General features: G+C 45.5%; 1 pseudogene; it reads right to left on the reverse strand.

The window, feature by feature from the left end:
* The window catches only part of LOC144508708 (myelin-associated glycoprotein-like), a 63,006-nt pseudogene that overhangs the window by 15,397 nt on the left and 27,124 nt on the right, over positions 1-20,485 (reverse strand).

The raw sequence follows: 20,485 nt of genomic DNA on the forward strand, positions 1-20,485 counted from the left end.
CGCAATCCCGGAGGGTTTGAACCGATGGAGTGCTGCAACATCAGTGGTGAACTTTTAACCAGATAAAGATAAATGTCCATTTGCGATGTATTGTGCTCTTTATGGTATTTTCCTGTGCATAATCTAGACCATTCGGGCTAATGTAGAATTGATGATGCCTGTATTACGCAACACCGTTAGTACGAGGATCCGCTCTGATGAAACAGATGAATATCTCACTCTACAGGTGAGATTGTGTTCGTGGTGTTTGAATGATGGGATCAGGGTCAGAACAGAAGTATAGGTAAGAGTGACAATTGAAAAAAGATTTCAATTCTGATACATTTCTGGGGGCCGGTACTTCCTTAATTGCTTTGAACTTCTCTTCCATAAGTTACAGCTCATTTGCATCTACTCTGAACCCTAAACATGTCATTTCTTGAGCCTAGAATGTACATTTCTCCCTTTTTAGCCTCACTCTGGCCTGTTTAAATCTTTTTGAAGCTTCTTTGAAATTTGCTGGATGTTCCTCTTCGGATGCTTCTGTAATCAGTACACCGTCTAGATAGACAACCAACTTTAGTAGGTTCTGTAGTAAGCTTCCCATCATGAGCTGGAAAATTTCACACGTCGATGATACCCCGAAGAGTAGCCAAGTATACTGGTATGAGTGTTTGTGGGTGTTGATTGTAACAAATTCTCTTGACGTCTTGTCTAATTCAAATTGTTGATATACATGGCTCATATCAAGTTTAGTATAATTAAACCTCCTGGAAATTTAGTGTGCAAATCTTCAATTCTTGGTATTGAGTATCGATCAAATTTTGCTGCTTAATTGAATGTCAATTTGTAGTCCTCACAAATCCCTATGGTTCTATCTGGCTTAACACTGGCATGATGTGAGTTATGATGTGGAGATTTCTTCACATGTGCTGATGTGATTGACACACACAAGTACACATGATGTGAGTTGCCCACTCCGAAATCTGTACAGGCTTAATAATGCCTAATTCATCCAGATTCAAGTTCAGACTCAACCTTATCGTGCAAGACATAGGTATAGGTCAGGCTCTGTTAAATTTGGCCGTGGTCTCAGGACCCACATACATATTTGCATTTAGGCCCTGAAACTTGCCTAATTCATCTTGGAACACCTCCTGATCCTTTTTGAAGACATTCTGGAAGTTTTCATTATAGATCTTGAAGATTTCCATCCAATTTAATTGAACTTGATGAAGCCAAGCTCAGCCCATCAAACCGAGCCCCTGGCCCTCTACTACTATTAGAGGCAGTTGAGCTGACTTCTGTGAGTGAATTAGGGGCATTGTTGCTGTTTCTAGGATCCTTAAAGCATCCGCACTATATGTTGCTAGCATGGCCATCATGCTTCTCAACTGTAGGGGGCTCAACCCCTCCTTGTAAATAACAAAACGGTTGTTCCTCTATAACTGTAGGGGAGGCACCAGTATCCACCTCCATTCTGAATGGTTGACTGCTTACGCCGCAGACTAGTCTGTCTCTCAGCATGCCGTTGAGTAATGACCCAAACTTTGTTAAGCCATTTGCCTTAGGCATGCCATGAATGCCGCTATCCACTCCCCTGGGTTCTTGCTGTCAAGTTAAATTTGTATCACTGCATGATCACTGAGGGATTCTGGCAGTAATGACCCTTAATCAATTCAACAAGCTCCTCAAAGGTTTTGGTGTCGGGTGCATCTGGAGAAGTTAGATTCCTTATCAGGCTGTTAATAGGATTACTTGCTGCTTCCCTCCCCCCAGGTTTAATTGGCCTTAAACAAAATGCATGCTTTTGACATATTGCACCCACTGCTCCGTGTTAGGTTGAATGGGTCAAGTTTTCCAAAAAGGGGCATTTTAACACTTAAACATGTTGCTGAACATGTTTGCTGCTTGTCTACCACACAAGGTCTGCTCTCCTGATTTCTGCAGCAATAGGAAGGCACTTCCATTGATCCTTGTCGCCAAATGAAGTATCTTCAAAGATGGGCGACCACCAGGTAGGTCAATGGATGAACAATTTATTAGAGGAAAATGACTATTTAATAGGGTGACATAAAGGCAACTGTATTCCACGACTCCAGATTCCTAACTGCAGGGAAAACTCACGCTCAGTCCCATGATTCGTGCCCTCCACTCCAATTGGCTGATTGGATCACATGACCCTCCAAGAACATGCCCCCTCACGCTACCCCAGTGAGAGAGGTGGTGGGTTTGGAAGGTGCTGCCGAAGGAGCCTTGGTGAGTTGCTGCAGTGCATCTTGTAGATGCTACACATGGCTGTCACTGTGCGTCGGTGGTGGAAGGAGTGAATGTTGAAGGTGGTAGAGGGGCTGCCAGCCCAGTGGGCTACTTTGTCCTGGTGTGTGTGTGTGTGCGTGTGTGATGTTGAAGCCTGTGTACACTCACATTCCACAGTGATGGTGATGGACCCCTCCACTGCTCCATGTTCATTCTCTGCCACACACTGATAGTCTCCAGTGTCCCTGGATGTAACGTGAGGAATCACCAACCACAGCTCATTGCTGGATCTTGTTCTGTTCATTGTGACATTAAGATGTCTCCAGGTCAGGTTAGAAGCTGGGAAGCTCTCGACAGAGCAGATTATCACTGTCGAATTCCCCTCAGAAATATTGATCCATGAAGAGTCAATCATATCAGGAGAACTCATTGAGAGATTCCGTGGTACGTCTAAAAACAAAGGAAGATTTTATTGTGAGAAAACACAGTGCACAGTAAGACTCTCTCTCTATCTGATGTCTATTTGCATTTCAGGATATCTTTCCTCTTTATAAGTTGCGAAGTCACATTTACAATGACCACTGAGTATGTGTGTTTCTCACTATTCTTTCACAAGATATGCACATTGCTGGTAAGGCCAGCGTTCATTGCCCATCCTTAGTTGCCCCGTTAGAAGCTGAGTTGGCTTCCTGATCTGCTGTAGTCCATGTGGCACAGATACACCCAGAGTGCTGTTGGGGACAGAGTTCAAGGATTCTGATCCAATGACTATGAGGGAACGGCCAATAAATTTCCAAATCAAGATGGTAAGTAGCTTGGTGGGGAGCCTGTTGGCAGTGGTGTACCCATGCATCTGCTGCGCATGCCCTGCTGTTGAAGGAACATTGACAAGTTGCTGTAGTGCACTGTGTAGATGGTTCAATCTGCTGCCATTGTGCATTAGTGGTGGAGGGGCTGAACATTGATGATGGTGCATGTAGTGACAAACAAGCAGTGTGTGTTTCGTGTGTCTGCGTGTCTGTGTATCTCTGTATATTTCTGGAACGTCTGCATATGACGTGCATGTCAGTGTCGAGATGTTTCTGTGTGTTTTTGAGTGTGCACGAGAGTGTGTTTGAGTGCGTGTGATGTTGAAGTCTGTGTACACTCACGTTCCACAGTGATGGTGATGGACCCCTCCACTGCTCCATGTTCATTCTCTGCCACACACTGATAGTCTCCAGTGTCCCTGGATGTAACGTGAGGAATCACCAATCGCAGCTCATTGTTGGATCTTGTTCTGTTTATTGGGACATTAAGATGTCTCCAGGTCAGGTTAGAAGCTGGGAAGCTCTCGACAGAGCAGATTATCACTGTTGAATTCCCCTCAGTTATACTGATCCATGAAGAGTTAATCATATCAGGAGAAGTCATTGTGACATTCCGTGGTGCATCTAAAAACAAATAAGGATTTTACTGTGAGCAAACACAATGCAGGACGCCATGCTTCATCTCTCTGCATCTGATGTCGATCTGCATTTCCAGGCATCTTCCCTCAATATAAGTTCCTATGTCACATTTACAATGTGGGTGGGTGTGAGGTAGGCATGTGTGCGTGTTGTGTTCATGTGTGTGTGTTTGTGTGGCCTGTTCACATATGCTTGGAATGTGTGTGTGTAATATGCATGTGTGTATCATGTGTGTGTGTCTGTGCATGTGTATGCGTGTGTGCCTGTGAATGTGTGTGCGTGTGTGTGTGTGCTGTGCATGTGTGTATCGTGTGTATGGTGTGCATGTGTGTGAATTTGTTGAATGGTGTGTGTGTGTTTGTGTGTGTGTGTCCAGTAGGCATGTGTGTGGTATGTACGTGTATGGTGTGCATGTGAGTGTGATGTGTGCTTGTGTGGCCTATGAGTGTGTGCGTGTCTTTGTGTGCAGTAGGTGTGTATGTGTGCATGTGTGTTGTGTGCATGGGTGTGATGTGAGTGTGCCGTTTGCATGTGTGTGTTGTCTGAGTGTGTATGTGTGTGCGATTGCAGAATGCTATGTTCTCAAAGCCATGCAAGTGATCATAAAACTGTGGAAATCATACTTTATTTTTTGTGCTTACTTTAAAATGGGCTTTGCTAAACCAATAGATGGCTGGATTGGGCACAGTTGCTGGAAATTTCGTACAGCAGTTAGAGGGAGTTCTGGAGTTCCAACTTCATCCTTGTGGAATCTCACACCTTATTGGAAGAACACTTTATATACCAGGGAACCAGAGGACGAGCAGACGATATTCTTCAAGAGAGGCCCCTTGGATTTTGACTTTCTGGACTCGAGCAATCAAGTGAACTGCTGTCCATTTCTGTGGTTCTCCGTCCTGTTAACCATACTTATTATTGAAAGTCCCACATCCCGATCCCATACTGTATACCTGTGTGCAGCAGTGTATGATGTTGACGGCTGTACTTTAGGTTAAACAGAGATTCCATGATGCATCTCCAAACAAATTTGGATCAATTAACGTGCATTGTTTGTGAAGAACTTTGTGACCCTGAGAATGTGAAAGGTGTGATATCAATGTAGGTTCCTTCACCACAAAACACGGAAACCAGACACTTCAGTTCAGTACTGAGAATGCTGCACTGTCAGAGTGTCAGTACTGAGGGAGTGCTGCACTGTCAGAGGGTCAGTACTGAGGGAGTGCTGCACTGTCAGAGTGTCAGTACTGAGGGAGTGCTGCACTGTCAGAGGGTCAGTACTGAGGTAGTGCTGCACTGTCAGGGGGTCTGGACTGAGGGAGTGCCGCACTGTCAGAGGGTCAGAATTCAGTGAGCGCCGCACTGTCAGAGGGTCAGTACTGAGGGAGTGCCACACTGTCAGAGGGTCAGTACTGAGGGAGTGCCGCACTGTCAGAGGGTCAGTACTGAGGGAGTGCCGCACTGTGAGAGTGTCAGTACTGAGGGAGTGCCGCATTGTCAGAGGGTCAGTGCTGAGGGAGTGCCGCACTGTCAGAGGGTCAGTACTGAGAGAGTGCCGCACTGTCAGAGGGTCAGTACTGAGAGAGTGCCACACTGTCAGAGGGTCAGTACTGAGGGAGTGCCGCACTGTCAGAGGGTCAGAACTGAGGGAGTGCCGCACTGTCAGAGGGTCAGAACTGTACGAGTGCCGCACTGTCAGATGGTCAGTACTGAGGGAGTGCTGCACTGTCAGAGGGTCAGTACCGAGGGGGTGCTGCACTGTCAGAGGGTCAGTACTGAGAGAGTGCCACACTGTCAGAGGGTCAGTACTGAGGGAGTGCCGCACTGTCAGAGGGTCAGAACTTAGAACATAGAACATAGAACAGTACAGCACAGAACAGGCCCTTCGGCCCACGATGTTGTGCCGACCTTCATCTGAAACCAAGATCAAGCTATCCCACTCCCTACCATCCTGGTGTGCTCCATGTGCCTATCCAATAACCGCTTCAATGTTCCTAAAGTGTCTGACTCCACTATCACTGCAGGCAGTCCATTCCACACCCCAACCACTCTCTGCGTGAAGAACCTACCTCTGATATCCTTCCTATATCTCCCACCATGAACCCTATAGTTATGCCCCCTCGTAATAGCTCCATCCACCCGAGGAAATAGTCTTTGAACGTTCACTCGATCTATCCCCTTCATCATTTTATAAACCTCTATTAAGTCTCCCCTCAATCTCCTCCGCTCCAGAGAGAACAGCCCCAGCTCCCTCAACCTTTCCTCATAAGACTGACACTGCAAACCAGGCAGCATCCTGGTAAATCTCCTCTGCACTCTTTCCAGCGCTTCCACATCCTTCTTATAGTGAGGTGACCAGAACTGCACGCAATATTCCAAATGCGGTCTCACCAAGGTCCTGTACAGTTGCAGCATAACCCCACTGAGGGAGTGCCGCACTGTCAGAGGGTCAGAACTGTAGGAGTGCCGCACTGTCAGATGGTCCGTACTGAGGGAGTGCTGCACTGTCAGAGGGTCAGTACTGAGGGAGTGCCGCACTGTCAGAGGGTCAGTACTGAGAGAGTGCCACACTGTCAGAGGGTCAGTACTGAGGGAGTGCCGCACTGTCAGAGGGTCAGAACTGAGGGAGTGCCGCACTGTCAGAGGGTCAGAACTGTAGGAGTGCTGCACTGTCAGATGGTCAGTACTGAGGGAGTGCTGCACTGTCAGAGGGTCAGTACTGAGGGAGTGCTGCACTGTCAGAGGGTCAGAACTGTAGGAGTGCCGCACTGTCAGATGGTCAGTACTGAGGGAGTGCCGCAATCCCGGAGGGTTTGAACCGATGGAGTGCTGCAACATCAGTGGTGAACTTTTAACCAGATAAAGATAAATGTCCATTTGCGATGTATTGTGCTCTTTATGGTATTTTCCTGTGCATAATCTAGACCATTCGGGCTAATGTAGAATTGATGATGCCTGTATTACGCAACACCGTTAGTACGAGGATCCGCTCTGATGAAACAGATGAATATCTCACTCTACAGGTGAGATTGTGTTCGTGGTGTTTGAATGATGGGATCAGGGTCAGAACAGAAGTATAGGTAAGAGTGACAATTGAAAAAAGATTTCAATTCTGATACATTTCTGGGGGCCGGTACTTCCTTAATTGCTTTGAACTTCTCTTCCATAAGTTACAGCTCATTTGCATCTACTCTGAACCCTAAACATGTCATTTCTTGAGCCTAGAATGTACATTTCTCCCTTTTTAGCCTCACTCTGGCCTGTTTAAATCTTTTTGAAGCTTCTTTGAAATTTGCTGGATGTTCCTCTTCGGATGCTTCTGTAATCAGTACACCGTCTAGATAGACAACCAACTTTAGTAGGTTCTGTAGTAAGCTTCCCATCATGAGCTGGAAAATTTCACACGTCGATGATACCCCGAAGAGTAGCCAAGTATACTGGTATGAGTGTTTGTGGGTGTTGATTGTAACAAATTCTCTTGACGTCTTGTCTAATTCAAATTGTTGATATACATGGCTCATATCAAGTTTAGTATAATTAAACCTCCTGGAAATTTAGTGTGCAAATCTTCAATTCTTGGTATTGAGTATCGATCAAATTTTGCTGCTTAATTGAATGTCAATTTGTAGTCCTCACAAATCCCTATGGTTCTATCTGGCTTAACACTGGCATGATGTGAGTTATGATGTGGAGATTTCTTCACATGTGCTGATGTGATTGACACACACAAGTACACATGATGTGAGTTGCCCACTCCGAAATCTGTACAGGCTTAATAATGCCTAATTCATCCAGATTCAAGTTCAGACTCAACCTTATCGTGCAAGACATAGGTATAGGTCAGGCTCTGTTAAATTTGGCCGTGGTCTCAGGACCCACATACATATTTGCATTTAGGCCCTGAAACTTGCCTAATTCATCTTGGAACACCTCCTGATCCTTTTTGAAGACATTCTGGAAGTTTTCATTATAGATCTTGAAGATTTCCATCCAATTTAATTGAACTTGATGAAGCCAAGCTCAGCCCATCAAACCGAGCCCCTGGCCCTCTACTACTATTAGAGGCAGTTGAGCTGACTTCTGTGAGTGAATTAGGGGCATTGTTGCTGTTTCTAGGATCCTTAAAGCATCCGCACTATAGGTTGCTAGCATGGCCATCATGCTTCTCAACTGTAGGGGGCTCAACCCCTCCTTGTAAATAACAAAACGGTTGTTCCTCTATAACTGTAGGGGAGGCACCAGTATCCACCTCCATTCTGAATGGTTGACTGCTTACGCCGCAGACTAGTCTGTCTCTCAGCATGCCGTTGAGTAATGACCCAAACTTTGTTAAGCCATTTGCCTTAGGCATGCCATGAATGCCGCTATCCACTCCCCTGGGTTCTTGCTGTCAAATTAAATTTGTATCACTGCATGATCACTGAGGGATTCTGGCAGTAATGACCCTTAATCAATTCAACAAGCTCCTCAAAGGTTTTGGTGTCGGGTGCATCTGGAGAAGTTAGATTCCTTATCAGGCTGTTAATAGGATTACTTGCTGCTTCCCTCCCCCCAGGTTTAATTGGCCTTAAACAAAATGCATGCTTTTGACATATTGCACCCACTGCTCCGTGTTAGGTTGAATGGGTCAAGTTTTCCAAAAAGGGGCATTTTAACACTTAAACATGTTGCTGAACATGTTTGCTGCTTGTCTACCACACGAGGTCTGCTCTCCTGATTTCTGCAGCAATAGGAAGGCACTTCCATTGATCCTTGTCGCCAAATGAAGTATCGTCAAAGATGGGCGACCACCAGGTAGGTCAATGGATGAACAATTTATTAGAGGAAAATGACTATTTAGTAGGGTGACATAAAGGCAACTGTATTCCACGACTCCAGATTCCTAACTGCAGGGAAAACCCACGCTCAGTCCCATGATTCGTGCCCTCCACTCCAATTGGCTGATTGGATCACATGACCCTCCAAGAACATGCCCCCTAATGGGGCACGCTACCCCAGTGAGCGAGGTGGTGGGTTTGGAAGGTGCTGCCGAAGGAGCCTTGGTGAGTTGCTGCAGTGCATCTTGTAGATGCTACACATGGCTGTCACTGTGCGTCGGTGGTGGAAGGAGTGAATGTTGAAGGTGGTAGAGGGGCTGCCAGCCCAGTGGGCTACTTTGTCCTGGTGTGTGTGTGTGTGCGTGTGTGATGTTGAAGCCTGTGTACACTCACATTCCACAGTGATAGTGATGGACCCCTCCACTGCTCCATGTTCATTCTCTGCCACACACTGATAGTCTCCAGTGTCCCTGGATGTAACGTGAGGAATCACCAACCACAGCTCATTGCTGGATCTTGTTCTGTTCATTGGGACATTAAGATGTCTCCAGGTCAGGTTAGAAGCTGGGAAGCTCTCGACAGAGCAGATTATCACTGTCGAATTCCCCTCAGAAATATTGATCCATGAAGAGTCAATCATATCAGGAGAACTCATTGAGAGATTCCGTGGTACGTCTAAAAACAAAGGAAGATTTTATTGTGAGAAAACACAGTGCACAGTAAGACTCTCTCTCTATCTGATGTCTATTTGCATTTCAGGATATCTTTCCTCTTTATAAGTTGCGAAGTCACATTTACAATGACCACTGAGTATGTGTGTTTCTCACTATTCTTTCACAAGATATGCACATTGCTGGTAAGGCCAGCGTTCATTGCCCATCCTTAGTTGCCCCGTTAGAAGCTGAGTTGGCTTCCTGATCTGCTGTAGTCCATGTGGCACAGATACACCCAGAGTGCTGTTGGGGACAGAGTTCAAGGATTCTGATCCAATGACCATGAGGGAACGGCCAATAAATTTCCAAATCAAGATGGTAAGTAGCTTGGTGGGGAGCCTGTTGGCAGTGGTGTACCCATGCATCTGCTGCGCTTGCCCTGCTGTTGAAGGAACATTGACAAGTTGCTGTAGTGCACTGTGTAGATGGTTCAATCTGCTGCCATTGTGCATTAGTGGTGGAGGGGCTGAACATTGATGATGGTGCATGTAGTGACAAACAAGCAGTTTGTGTTTCGTGTGTCTGCGTGTCTGTGTATCTCTGTGTATATTTCTGGAACGTCTGCATATGACGTGCATGTCAGTGTCGAGATGTTTCTGTGTGTTTTTGAGTGTGCACGAGAGTGTGTTTGAGTGCGTGTGATGTTGAAGCCTGTGTACACTCACGTTCCACAGTGATGGTGATGGACCCCTCCACTGCTCCATGTTCATTCTCTGCCACACACTGATAGTCTCCAGTGTCCCTGGATGTAACGTGAGGAATAACCAATCGCAGCTCATTGCTGGATCTTGTTCTGTTTATTGGGACATTAAGATGTCTCCAGGTCAGGTTAGAAGCTGGGAAGCTCTCGACAGAGCAGATTATCACCGTTGAATTCCCCTCAGTTATACTGATCCATGAAGAGTTAATCATATCAGGAGAAGTCATTGTGACATTCCGTGGTGCATCTAAAAACAAATAAGGATTTTACTGTGAGCAAACACAATGCAGGACGCCATGCTTCATCTCTCTGCATCTGATGTCGATCTGCATTTCCAGGCATCTTCCCTCAATATAAGTTCCTATGTCACATTTACAATGTGGGTGGGTGTGAGGTAGGCATGTGTGCGTGTTGTGTTCATGTGTGTGTGTTTGTGTGGCCTGTTCACATACGCTTGGAATGTGTGTGTGTAATATGCATGTGTGTATCATGTGTGTGTGTCTGTGCATGTGTATGCGTGTGTGCCTGTGAATGTGTGTGCGTGTGTGTGTGTGCTGTGCATGTGTGTATCGTGTGTATGGTGTGCATGTGTGTGAATTTGTTGAATGTTGTGTGTGTGTTTGTGTGTGTGTGTCCAGTAGGCATGTGTGTGGTATGTACGTGTATGGTGTGCATGTGAGTGTGATGTGTGCTTGTGTGGCCTATGAGTGTGTGCGTGTCTTTGTGTGCAGTAGGTGTGTATGTGTGCATGTGTGCTGTGTGCATGGGTGTGGTGTGAGTGTGCCGTTTGCATGTGTGTGTTGTCTGAGTGTGTATGTGTGTGCGATTGCAGAATGCTATGTTCTCAAAGCCATGCAAGTGATCATAAAACTGTGGAAATCATACTTTATTTTTTGTGCTTACTTTAAAATGGGCTTTGCTAAACCAATAGATGGCTGGATTGGGCACAGTTGCTGGAAATTTCGTACAGCAGTTAGAGGGAGTTCTGGAGTTCCAACTTCATCCTTGTGGAATCTCACACCTTATTGGAAGAACACTTTATATACCAGGGAACCAGAGGACGAGCAGACGATATTCTTCAAGAGAGGCCCCTTGGATTTTGACTTTCTGGACTCGAGCAATCAAGTGAACTGCTGTCCATTTCTGTGGTTCTCCGTCCTGTTAACTATACTTATCATTGAAAGTCCCCCTTCCCGATCCCAGACTGTATACCTGTGTGCAGCAGTGTATGATGTTGACGGCTGTACTTTAGGTTAAACAGAGATTCCATGATGCATCTCCAAACAAATTTGGATCAATTAACGTGCATTGTTTGTGGGGAACTTTGTGACCCTGAGAATGTGAAAGGTGTGATATCAATGTAGGGTCCTTCACCTCAAAGCACGGAAACCAGACGCTTCAGTTCAGTACTGAGAATGCTGCACTGTCAGAGGGTCAGTACTGAGGGAGTGCTGCACTGTCAGAGTGTCAGTACTGAGGGAGTGCCGCACTGTCAGGGGGTCAGTGCTGAGGGAGTGCTGCACTGTCAGAGGGTCAGTACTGAGGGAGTGCTGCACTGTCAGAGTGTCAGTACTGAGGGAGTGCCGCACTGTCAGGGGGTCAGTGCTGAGGGAGTGCCGCACTGTCAGAGGGTCAGCACTGAGGGAGTTCTGCACTGTCAGAGGGTCAATACTGAGGGAGTGCTGCACTGTCAGAAAGTCAGTACTGAGGAGTGCCGCACTGTCAGAGGGCCAGTACTGAGGGAGTGCCGCACTGTCAGAAGGTCAGTACTGAGGGAGTGCCGCACTGTCAGAGGGTCAGCACTGAGGGAGTGCCGCACTGTCAGAGGGTCAGTACTGAGGGAATGCCGCACTGTCAGAGGGTCACTACGGAGGGAGTGCTGCACTGTCAGAGGGTCAGTACTGAGGGAGTACTGCACTGTCAGAGTGTCAGTACTGAGGGAGTGCTGCACTGTCAGAGGATCAGTGCTGAGGGAGTGCCGCACTGTCAGAGGATCAGTGCTGAGGGAGTGCCGCACTGTCAGATGGTTTGAACCGATGGAGTGCTGCAACATCTGTGGTGAATTTTTAATCAGATAAAGACAAATGTCCCTTTGCAATGTATTGTGCTCTTTATGGTATTTTCCTGTGCACAATCTGGACCAGTCGGGCTAATGTAGAATAGATTATGCCTGTACTTACATTGCACAGTCAGTCCGAGGATCCGCTCCGATGAAACTGATGGATATCTCACTCTACAGGTGAGATTGTGTCCGTGGTGTTTGAGTGATGGGATCAGGGTCAGAACAGAAGTATAGGTCAGAGTCACACCATGCTGAGTTACAGAGTTTGAGACTGACCCAGGTACGTCAGTGGGAGTGTCCCAGGTTAAGACAGGTGCTGTTCCATTGCACGTTGTGTTGAAGGTGCAGCTTATGTCCACACGCTTTCCTGCAATAATTTCAGCAGGGAATATCGTGGGTTTATCTGTGAAATCTAACACACAGAGAATGGATCCTTTTAGATAAATATAACATGAAGCATCAGTTCAAATAGAAATCACAGCCCCACAAGAGAAAGCACTGTTATAAGGATGAAATCTGAACTCAATCCGAGACTATTGAAGAAAGAACAAAGAAAATTACAGCACAGGAACAGGCCCTTCGGCTGTCCATGCCTGCACCAACCATGGTGCCCGACTGAACTAACACCCTCTACCCTTCCGGGGACCATGTCCCTCTATTCCCATCCTATTCATGTATTTGCCAAGACGCCCCTTAAAAGTCACTACCGTATCCCCTTCCACTACCTTCCCCGGCAATGAGTTCCAGGCACCCTCCACCCTCTGTGTAAAGAATCTGCCTCGTACATCTCCTTTAAACCTTAAACCTGTGCCCCCTAGTAATTGACTCTTCCACCCTGAGAAAAAGCTTCTGACTATCCACTCTGTCCATCCCCCTCATAATCTTGTAGACTTCTATCAGGTCTCCCCTCAACCTCCGTCGTTCCAGTGAGAACAAACCAAGTTTCTCCAACCTCTCCTCATAGCTAGTGCCCTCCATACCGGACAACGTCCTGGTAAATCTTTTCTGTACCCTCTCCAAAGCCTCCACATCCTTCTGGTAGTGTGGCGACCAGAATTGAACACCATATTCCAAGTGCGGCCTAACTAAGGTTTGAAATTGAATTGACAATCGCTGCTGAGGCATTGTCAGAAAGCTTTGATTGCACAGATATGCTCAAATAAAGATCTGAGTGAGCAGACTGCACCCCCCCCCCCCCACCCCCCCCGCCCCCTGTGGTGAGATTACAGCACGTTGCCTCTCATTTCACTGAGTGGGACAGCACGTCGAGAGGACCAGCACTATGTTCGCTCAGTCAGGAAAGGAGAGTGACCAGGGTGTGGGCCGGGTCGACAGTGAGTGAGGGAGAGTCAAGCAGAAGGAAAAACAAACAAAAGAAAACAATCCTAAAAATCAGGCCAAGGAACATTACGATTGTAACGGGCAGAGATTTGGAAAAATGCACCAAAGGAGCTGCAGCAACACTCATTGCAGGAAATATCAGGAAGGAAGGAAAAAGGGATATTGTCAAAAGGTCCACAGAATTCCCCAGTTTGTTGTGGGATACAGCTGACTTACTGTCCAAATGCAAAATGTTTAAACAGCATACAGAGTGAGGCTAGGGATTTTTCCCATCCCTTCTGCCACGGGAATCGTAGCGGGCAGGGGCGGACCATGCAAAGGGTTTGTTGGCTTTGGGTGGAATTTTCCGGTTTTGGGGTGAGTGGGGCCAGAAAAACCCGCCTCTGGTTTCTTGATTCAGTTGTCACTGAACCAGACAAACAAGCCTGAAAAATTCTCCTTGCAGTGAAGGTCTACACAGGCTGAACTTGTCACTATCAACAGAGGAAGAGCTAAACATTCCCAAAATAAAATGAACTACATTGGAAGACTGATTGACGTCACCTGGAGGGAAGTGTGTCATGCTGTAAATGCTTAAAGACATGTTGAACAGCCCACTTCAGTGATTGCATGAATAAGCTTCCTCTTACATATCTCACCCTTCTTGAAGTATTTACTCACTGGGAATAGAGAAACAAAGTAATTTTGTGGTTTTCATACCATTATTTACTCTTTTCTTTCTCAGCCTGTTCAATCTGTAGTTATATTTCATGGCATTTTCCCCCAGTCTAAGTTCCTGCGTCATTTGCAGTGAAAACTGCATATGTGTTTCTTTTTGTTCATTCACAGGATGAATTCACATTGTGAATTGTTGAGTTATTATAACACAGAACTTACCAGAAACGCGAAGCCGGGTTACAGGGTAGTAGCTGTAACTATTCTTTTTGTCAAATTCTATTCTGAAATAATAAGGTCCAGCATCTCCCCGTGTGATGTTGTTTATAATCAGGGAACAGTTGCCATCTTTCAGGTCTCCAGACAGCCGGGTCTGATGGTGGAATTGTGGTGCCTCCTGATTGTGATCCCCGGAGTGAAAGGCGATAGATGATGATGAATATTCCTCATTATTAAACCAGATTCCGACTCGCGGCTGGTTTGCCAAATGTGATGGATAACTGTACTGACATGGAATCTGTACACACACACCTTCCTGTGTTGTCACCTCTTGTGGAGTGTTGCCTTTCCACTCCTGTGACAGTCCAACTGGGGAGAGAAATATCAATATTTAACACTGGATGGTTTGTAGATCCACGAGACCAATATCCACCCCCTCCGTCACTGGTGCACAGTGGCTGCAGTGTGGACCATCTACAGGACGCACAAGAAACTCCCCAAGATTTCACAATCGATGAAAGAGAATCCTGGAAATAGGAGTGGACCAGTTCATTCTACATTGACTCATGGTCCTCAGGACCCTGTTTAATGGTGTCAGTCTCCACCCAACACAATGTCTACAAGAATGAGATACATTCAGTGCTGATTTACAAGGCAGGACAATGGATTAGGAGCCGTCAGAACTCCCACCATTTTCACCATCATGAATCACTGATTAGCCTCACTTTCCTGGATCCTCATTGTCTCAGGCAAGAGTTCTTAAACCTTTTTGGTTTAAAGAGCCCTTTTCAGTGGATTATTAATCATGGACCCCCAATCTAATTTCTAATGCTGATGAACATTCCTCACTCAAGGCCACTAAGTTTTAATCATATGTTTAAGAAAACTGGTAATTTGTTCAAGTTATAGTTTAACATCAATGTGACTGATTTAGAGACCATGATGAAACAGACCAGAGAAACCAGCGATAAAGGATAAGTGCGACTCCATAGGATTGCATCAGATATCAAACAAATACACAGACCATTCGGCCTATCTGCTGCATGCCGCTGCTGCTGCTCCTCACAAGACTCCTCTCAATCCCCTGTTATTAATTGTTAGTGGGGTTTTCCGACGTGGTGGCAATTATACTCTGAAAACCAAGCTCACAGTATAAAGGTAAAACTTTATTAAAAACCAGTGATCAATGGGATAAATTATATCGATGGTCTCAGGTTCAGAATACCTGGACCATTCGAATAAGTTCTAATGTTATCATTAAAATACAGGACACTTATACATTTTCTTAATCTGATTCTCCGCCTTAGATTAGTTTATAAGTAATTTCATTTAATGTCCATGCATCAACATAAATCTTTGTCAGATACTTCAGCCAATTGCTTAGTACTTTCCAGCATAATGTTTTCTCATTTGTCTATTACATATGGGACGTTACTCCCATCTTGGCTAAAGCTACTTCCTTGTTGCCTGGATACAGTAGATGTTACTGTAAAGGTCAAAGTGGGGGTTCCCACTGGCTCACTGCCAAGCTGAATAGACATATGTTCCTGCATCCAGGATCATGTCTAATCTATGACTAGGCTGTAAATCAACTTATTCATAAATTTGCAAAATATGTTCCCCCGTAATGCTCTCATAGATGAGGATCAGAATTAGGCTATTCAGTCCATTGAGTCCGCTCCGCAATTCGATCATGGCTGATATGATTCTCATCCCCATTTCCCTGCCTTCTGCCCATAACCCTTCAACCCATTACCAATTAAAAATCTAACTCCTCCCTAAATTTACTCACACTCCCAGCATCCACCGCACTCTGGGGTAGCGAATTCCACAGATTCACAACCCTTTGGGAGAAGTAGTTTCTCCTCAACTCTGTTTTAAATTTGCTACCCCTTATCCTAAGACTATGACCTCTCGTCCTAGAATGCCCCACAAGAGGAAGCATCCGCTCCACATCTACTTTATCCATAGCCTTTCATCACCTTGAATACCTCAATTTGATCTCCCTTCATTCTTCTAAATTCCAGAGAGTATCGCCCTAAACTGTTCAATCTCTCTTCACATGACAAACCCTTCATCTCTGGAATCAATCTAGTGAGCCTCCTCTGAACTTCCTCCAATGCCACTACATCTTTCCTCAAATGCAGGGACCAAAACAGTTGTAAGCATTGCAGGAACTGAAAAATCAGCGAGGAATCCGAAGAAAACAACATTGGAAAGAAGCTCGCCACATGTTCTGCCCAAAATGATGTATAACAGTACCGGGAGCTCTGGGAGTCGCAAGTAGCCTGCAACAACAAATGTAAAGCCGGGGGATGTTGTCAAGCACAAAGGAAAACAGACTGAGCTCAGGTTTACCTTGTTTTGGCGAGAACGGAAGGAAGATTATGCTAAAAAATTACATGGCACATCGTGCTCACGCAAGTCATTTCATCGTGAAAAGTAGCAAGAGTTTTTGGCTCCATTGGTACCTTTTGATTTGATTTGATTTGATTTATCATTGTCACATGTATTAGTATACAGTGAAAAGTATTGTTCCTTGCGCGCTATACAGACCCCAAAAGCATACCATTCATAGAGAAGGAAAGGAGTGCAGAATGTAGTGTTACAGTCATAGCTAGGGTGGAGAGAAAGATCAACTAAATGCAAGGTCGGTCCATTCAAACGTCTGACAGCAGCAGGAAAGAAGCTGTTCTTCAGTTGGTTGGTACGTGACCTCAGACTTTTGTATCTTTTTCCTGATAGAAGAAGGTGGAGAGAGAAGGTCCGGGGTGGGTGGGGTCCTTAATTATAGAACTTACTATAGATCCTACAGTGCAGAAGGAGGCCATTTGGCCCATCGGGCCTGCACTGACCACATTCCCACCCAGGCCCTATCCCCACAACCTCATGCATTTACCCTAGCTAATCCTCCTGACACTACGTGGCAATTTAGCATGGCCAGTCCACCGAACCCACACATCTCCAGATTGTGGGCGGAAACCGGAGCACCCAGAGGAAACCCACGCAGACACGGGGACAATGTGCAAACTCACACAGATAGTGACCAAAGCTGGGAATCAAACCGGGTCCCTGGCACTGTGAGGCAGCAGCACTAATCACTGTGCCACGGTGCCACCCTAATGCTGGCTACTTTTCCGAGGCAGCAGGAAGTGGAACTCATATACAGAGAGATTTGACTATTTTGTCCGAACAAACAAGATAGCAGCAGATATAATAGTCACTACATTCCTGAGCATAATGGTGGGGACAGAGGGAACATTTAGCCTCCTGAGGAGTCTGGTACAGCTGGAAAAGTCAGGCATGAAAAGTTACGATGCAAAAATGGAAATATTGCAGGACAACTATTCACCAAAACTACTTTAATTATCATAGGAAAGTTTAGGTTTCATAAGTGCAACCAAGAAGATAGTTTATCGGTTGCACAGTTTCGAGCTACCCTGAAAAGACTGGCTGAACACTGCAAATTCGGGGATGTGTTAAACGATACCATCAGAGATCGATTAGTCCGTGGTTTAAGGAGCAAGGCTATTCAAATTCCAGGTTAACTGAAAGTAAGCTGACCTGAAAGAAAACTTTAGAAGTCGTTGTATCCATGAAAAATGCTCAACAATTGAATTCAAGTACAAGAATTCACAAAATATTGGCCAAAACTCAAACACAAACACAGATTTGCATTTGCCATGGTTGTGCCAAAAAAACGGGTACTCGGGAACAGATTGTTGGTGCAAAAATGCTATGTGCAGAAATTGTGGACAAAAGGTCTATGCTGAATACTTTTGTTGGAAAAAGACAGAAGTTTCAGGTGAAATTTGCAGAAAGCAAAAGCTGAATAAATCAAACGGCAAGCTGAACCAAGGAAAATGTGTCCACATGGTACAAAAAGGACGTGAGAATGAAGAAGATTGTCATCGACTTAAGGAAGCGTAAAGGAGAACATGCCTCTATCTACATCAATGGGGACAAAGTAGAAAGGGTTGAGAGCTTCAAGTTTTTAGGTGTCCAGATCACCAACGACCTGTCCTGGTCCCCCCCATGCCGACACTATAGTTAAGAAAGCCCACCAACTTTCTCAGTAGACAAAGGAAATTTGGGATGTGAGCAACGACTCTCACCAACTTTTACAGACGCAGCATAGAAAGCATTCTTCCTGGTTGTATCACAGCTTGGTCTGGCTCCTGCTCTGCCCAAGACCGCAAGAAACTGCAAAAGGTCGTGAATGTAGCCCAATCCATCACGCAAACCAGCCTCCCATCCATTGACTCTGTCTACACTTCCCGCTGCCCCGGCAAAGCAGCCAGCATAATGAAGGACCCCACACTCCCCGGACATTCTCTCTTCCACCTTCTTCCATCGGGAAAAAGATACAAAAGTCTGAAGTCACGTACCAACCGACTCAAGAACAGCTTCTTCCCTGCTGCCGTCAGACTTTTGAATGGACCTACCTTGCATTAAGTTGATCTTTCTCTACACCCTAGCTATGACTGTAACGCTACATTCTGCACTCTTTTGTTTCCTTCTCTATGAACAGTATACTCTCTGTATAGCGCGCAAGAAACGATACTTTTCACTGTATGCTAATACATGTGACAATAATAAATCAAATCAAATCAAAAAAGAAACTCAATTCACAGTCCAAAGACAAACTGTTACTAAATGTACTGGCTATTGCTGGTGAAACAAACTGTTTCTGGTTCACTCCACTATTGGACGGTCAGCAAGTGAAGAGGGAGGTGGACACTGAGGCAGCGGTCTCGTAGGTACCAGTAACTGTTTATCAAGAAAAGCTCTGGCATATTTCCCCGAAGCCCGCAAACCTAGCTGTTAAATTGGTCAGAGCAATAGCAGATGGAATTTAACCCTCAGGTCTAATAAGTGTAGGATATACACAATGAATGGTAGGTCCCGAGGGAGTATTGAGGAACAAAGAGACCTTGACGTACTAGTCCATAGATCCTTGAGGGAGACAGCACAGGTAGACAGATTCATAGAGTCATAAAGGTTTGCAGCATGGAAACAGGCCCTTCGGCCCAGCTTGTCTATGCCGCCCTTTTTTTTAAAACCCTAAGCTAATCCCAATTGCCCGCATTTGGCCCATATCCCTCTCCACCTATCTTATCCATGTAACTATCTAAATGCTTTTTAAAAGACAAAATTGTACTCGTCTCTACTGCTACCTCCAGCAGCTTGTTCCTGACACTCACCATCCTCTGTGAAAAAATTGCCCCTCTGGACACTTTTGTATCTCTCCCCTCTCACCTTAAACCTATGCTCTCTAGTTTTAGACCCCCCGCTACCATTGGGAAAAGTTTTTGACTATCTACCTTATCTGTGTCCCTCATTATTTTATAGACCTCTATAAGGTCATCCCTCAGCCTTCTACGCTCTAGAGAAAAATGTACCAGTGACCAGAATTTCACACAGTATTCCAAGTGTGGCCTTACCAATGTCTTGTACAACTTCAACAAGACGTCCCAACTCCTGTATTCAATGTTCTGACCGATGAAACCAAGCATGCCGAATGCCTTCTTCACCACTTTGTCCACTTGTGACTCCACTTTCAAGGAGGATAGGGTGGTGAAGAAGGTATATGGAATGCTTGCCTTCATTTGCTGGGGCATAGAATATAGGAGCAGAGAGGTCTTGGTGCAACTTTATAGAACATTGGTGAGGCCACAGATGGGATATAGTGTGCAGTTCTGGTCGCCACACTATCGGAAAGACATGATTGTACTGGACAGGGTGCAGAGGGGATTTACCAGGATGTTGCAAGGCTGGAAAGTTTCAGTTATGAGGAAAACAAAGAACAAAGAAAATTACAGCACAGGAACAGCCCCTTCGGCCCTCCAAACTTGTACCGACCATGCTGTCCGTCTGAACTAACAGTCCTTATCCTTCCAGGGACCATATCCCTCTATTCCCAGAGACTGGATAGGCTGGATTTGTTTTCACTGGAACAAAGGAGGCTCATGGGACCTGACAGCGGCATACAAAATTATGAGATGCATGAATAGGGTATATCATAATAGTCTTTTCCCCAAGGCAAAGATGTCTAAGATTGGAGGGCATTGGTTCAAGGTGAGGAATAAATGGTTTAGAGAGAATCAGAGGAAAAATGTTTTCACCCAGAGGGTGGTGGAAATATGGAACTCGCTGCCTGGGAGGGTGGTGAAGGCAGGAACTCTCGCAATATTTGAGAAGCATCTGGACAAGCACTTAAATCGCCAAGGCATAGTAGGCTATGATCCAAGTGCTGGTAAATGGGATTAGTATAGATTGGTATTTGATGGTTGGCA

Source organism: Mustelus asterias, chromosome 20 (assembly GCF_964213995.1).
Source record: "Mustelus asterias chromosome 20, sMusAst1.hap1.1, whole genome shotgun sequence".
Lineage (NCBI taxonomy): Eukaryota > Metazoa > Chordata > Chondrichthyes > Carcharhiniformes > Triakidae > Mustelus > Mustelus asterias.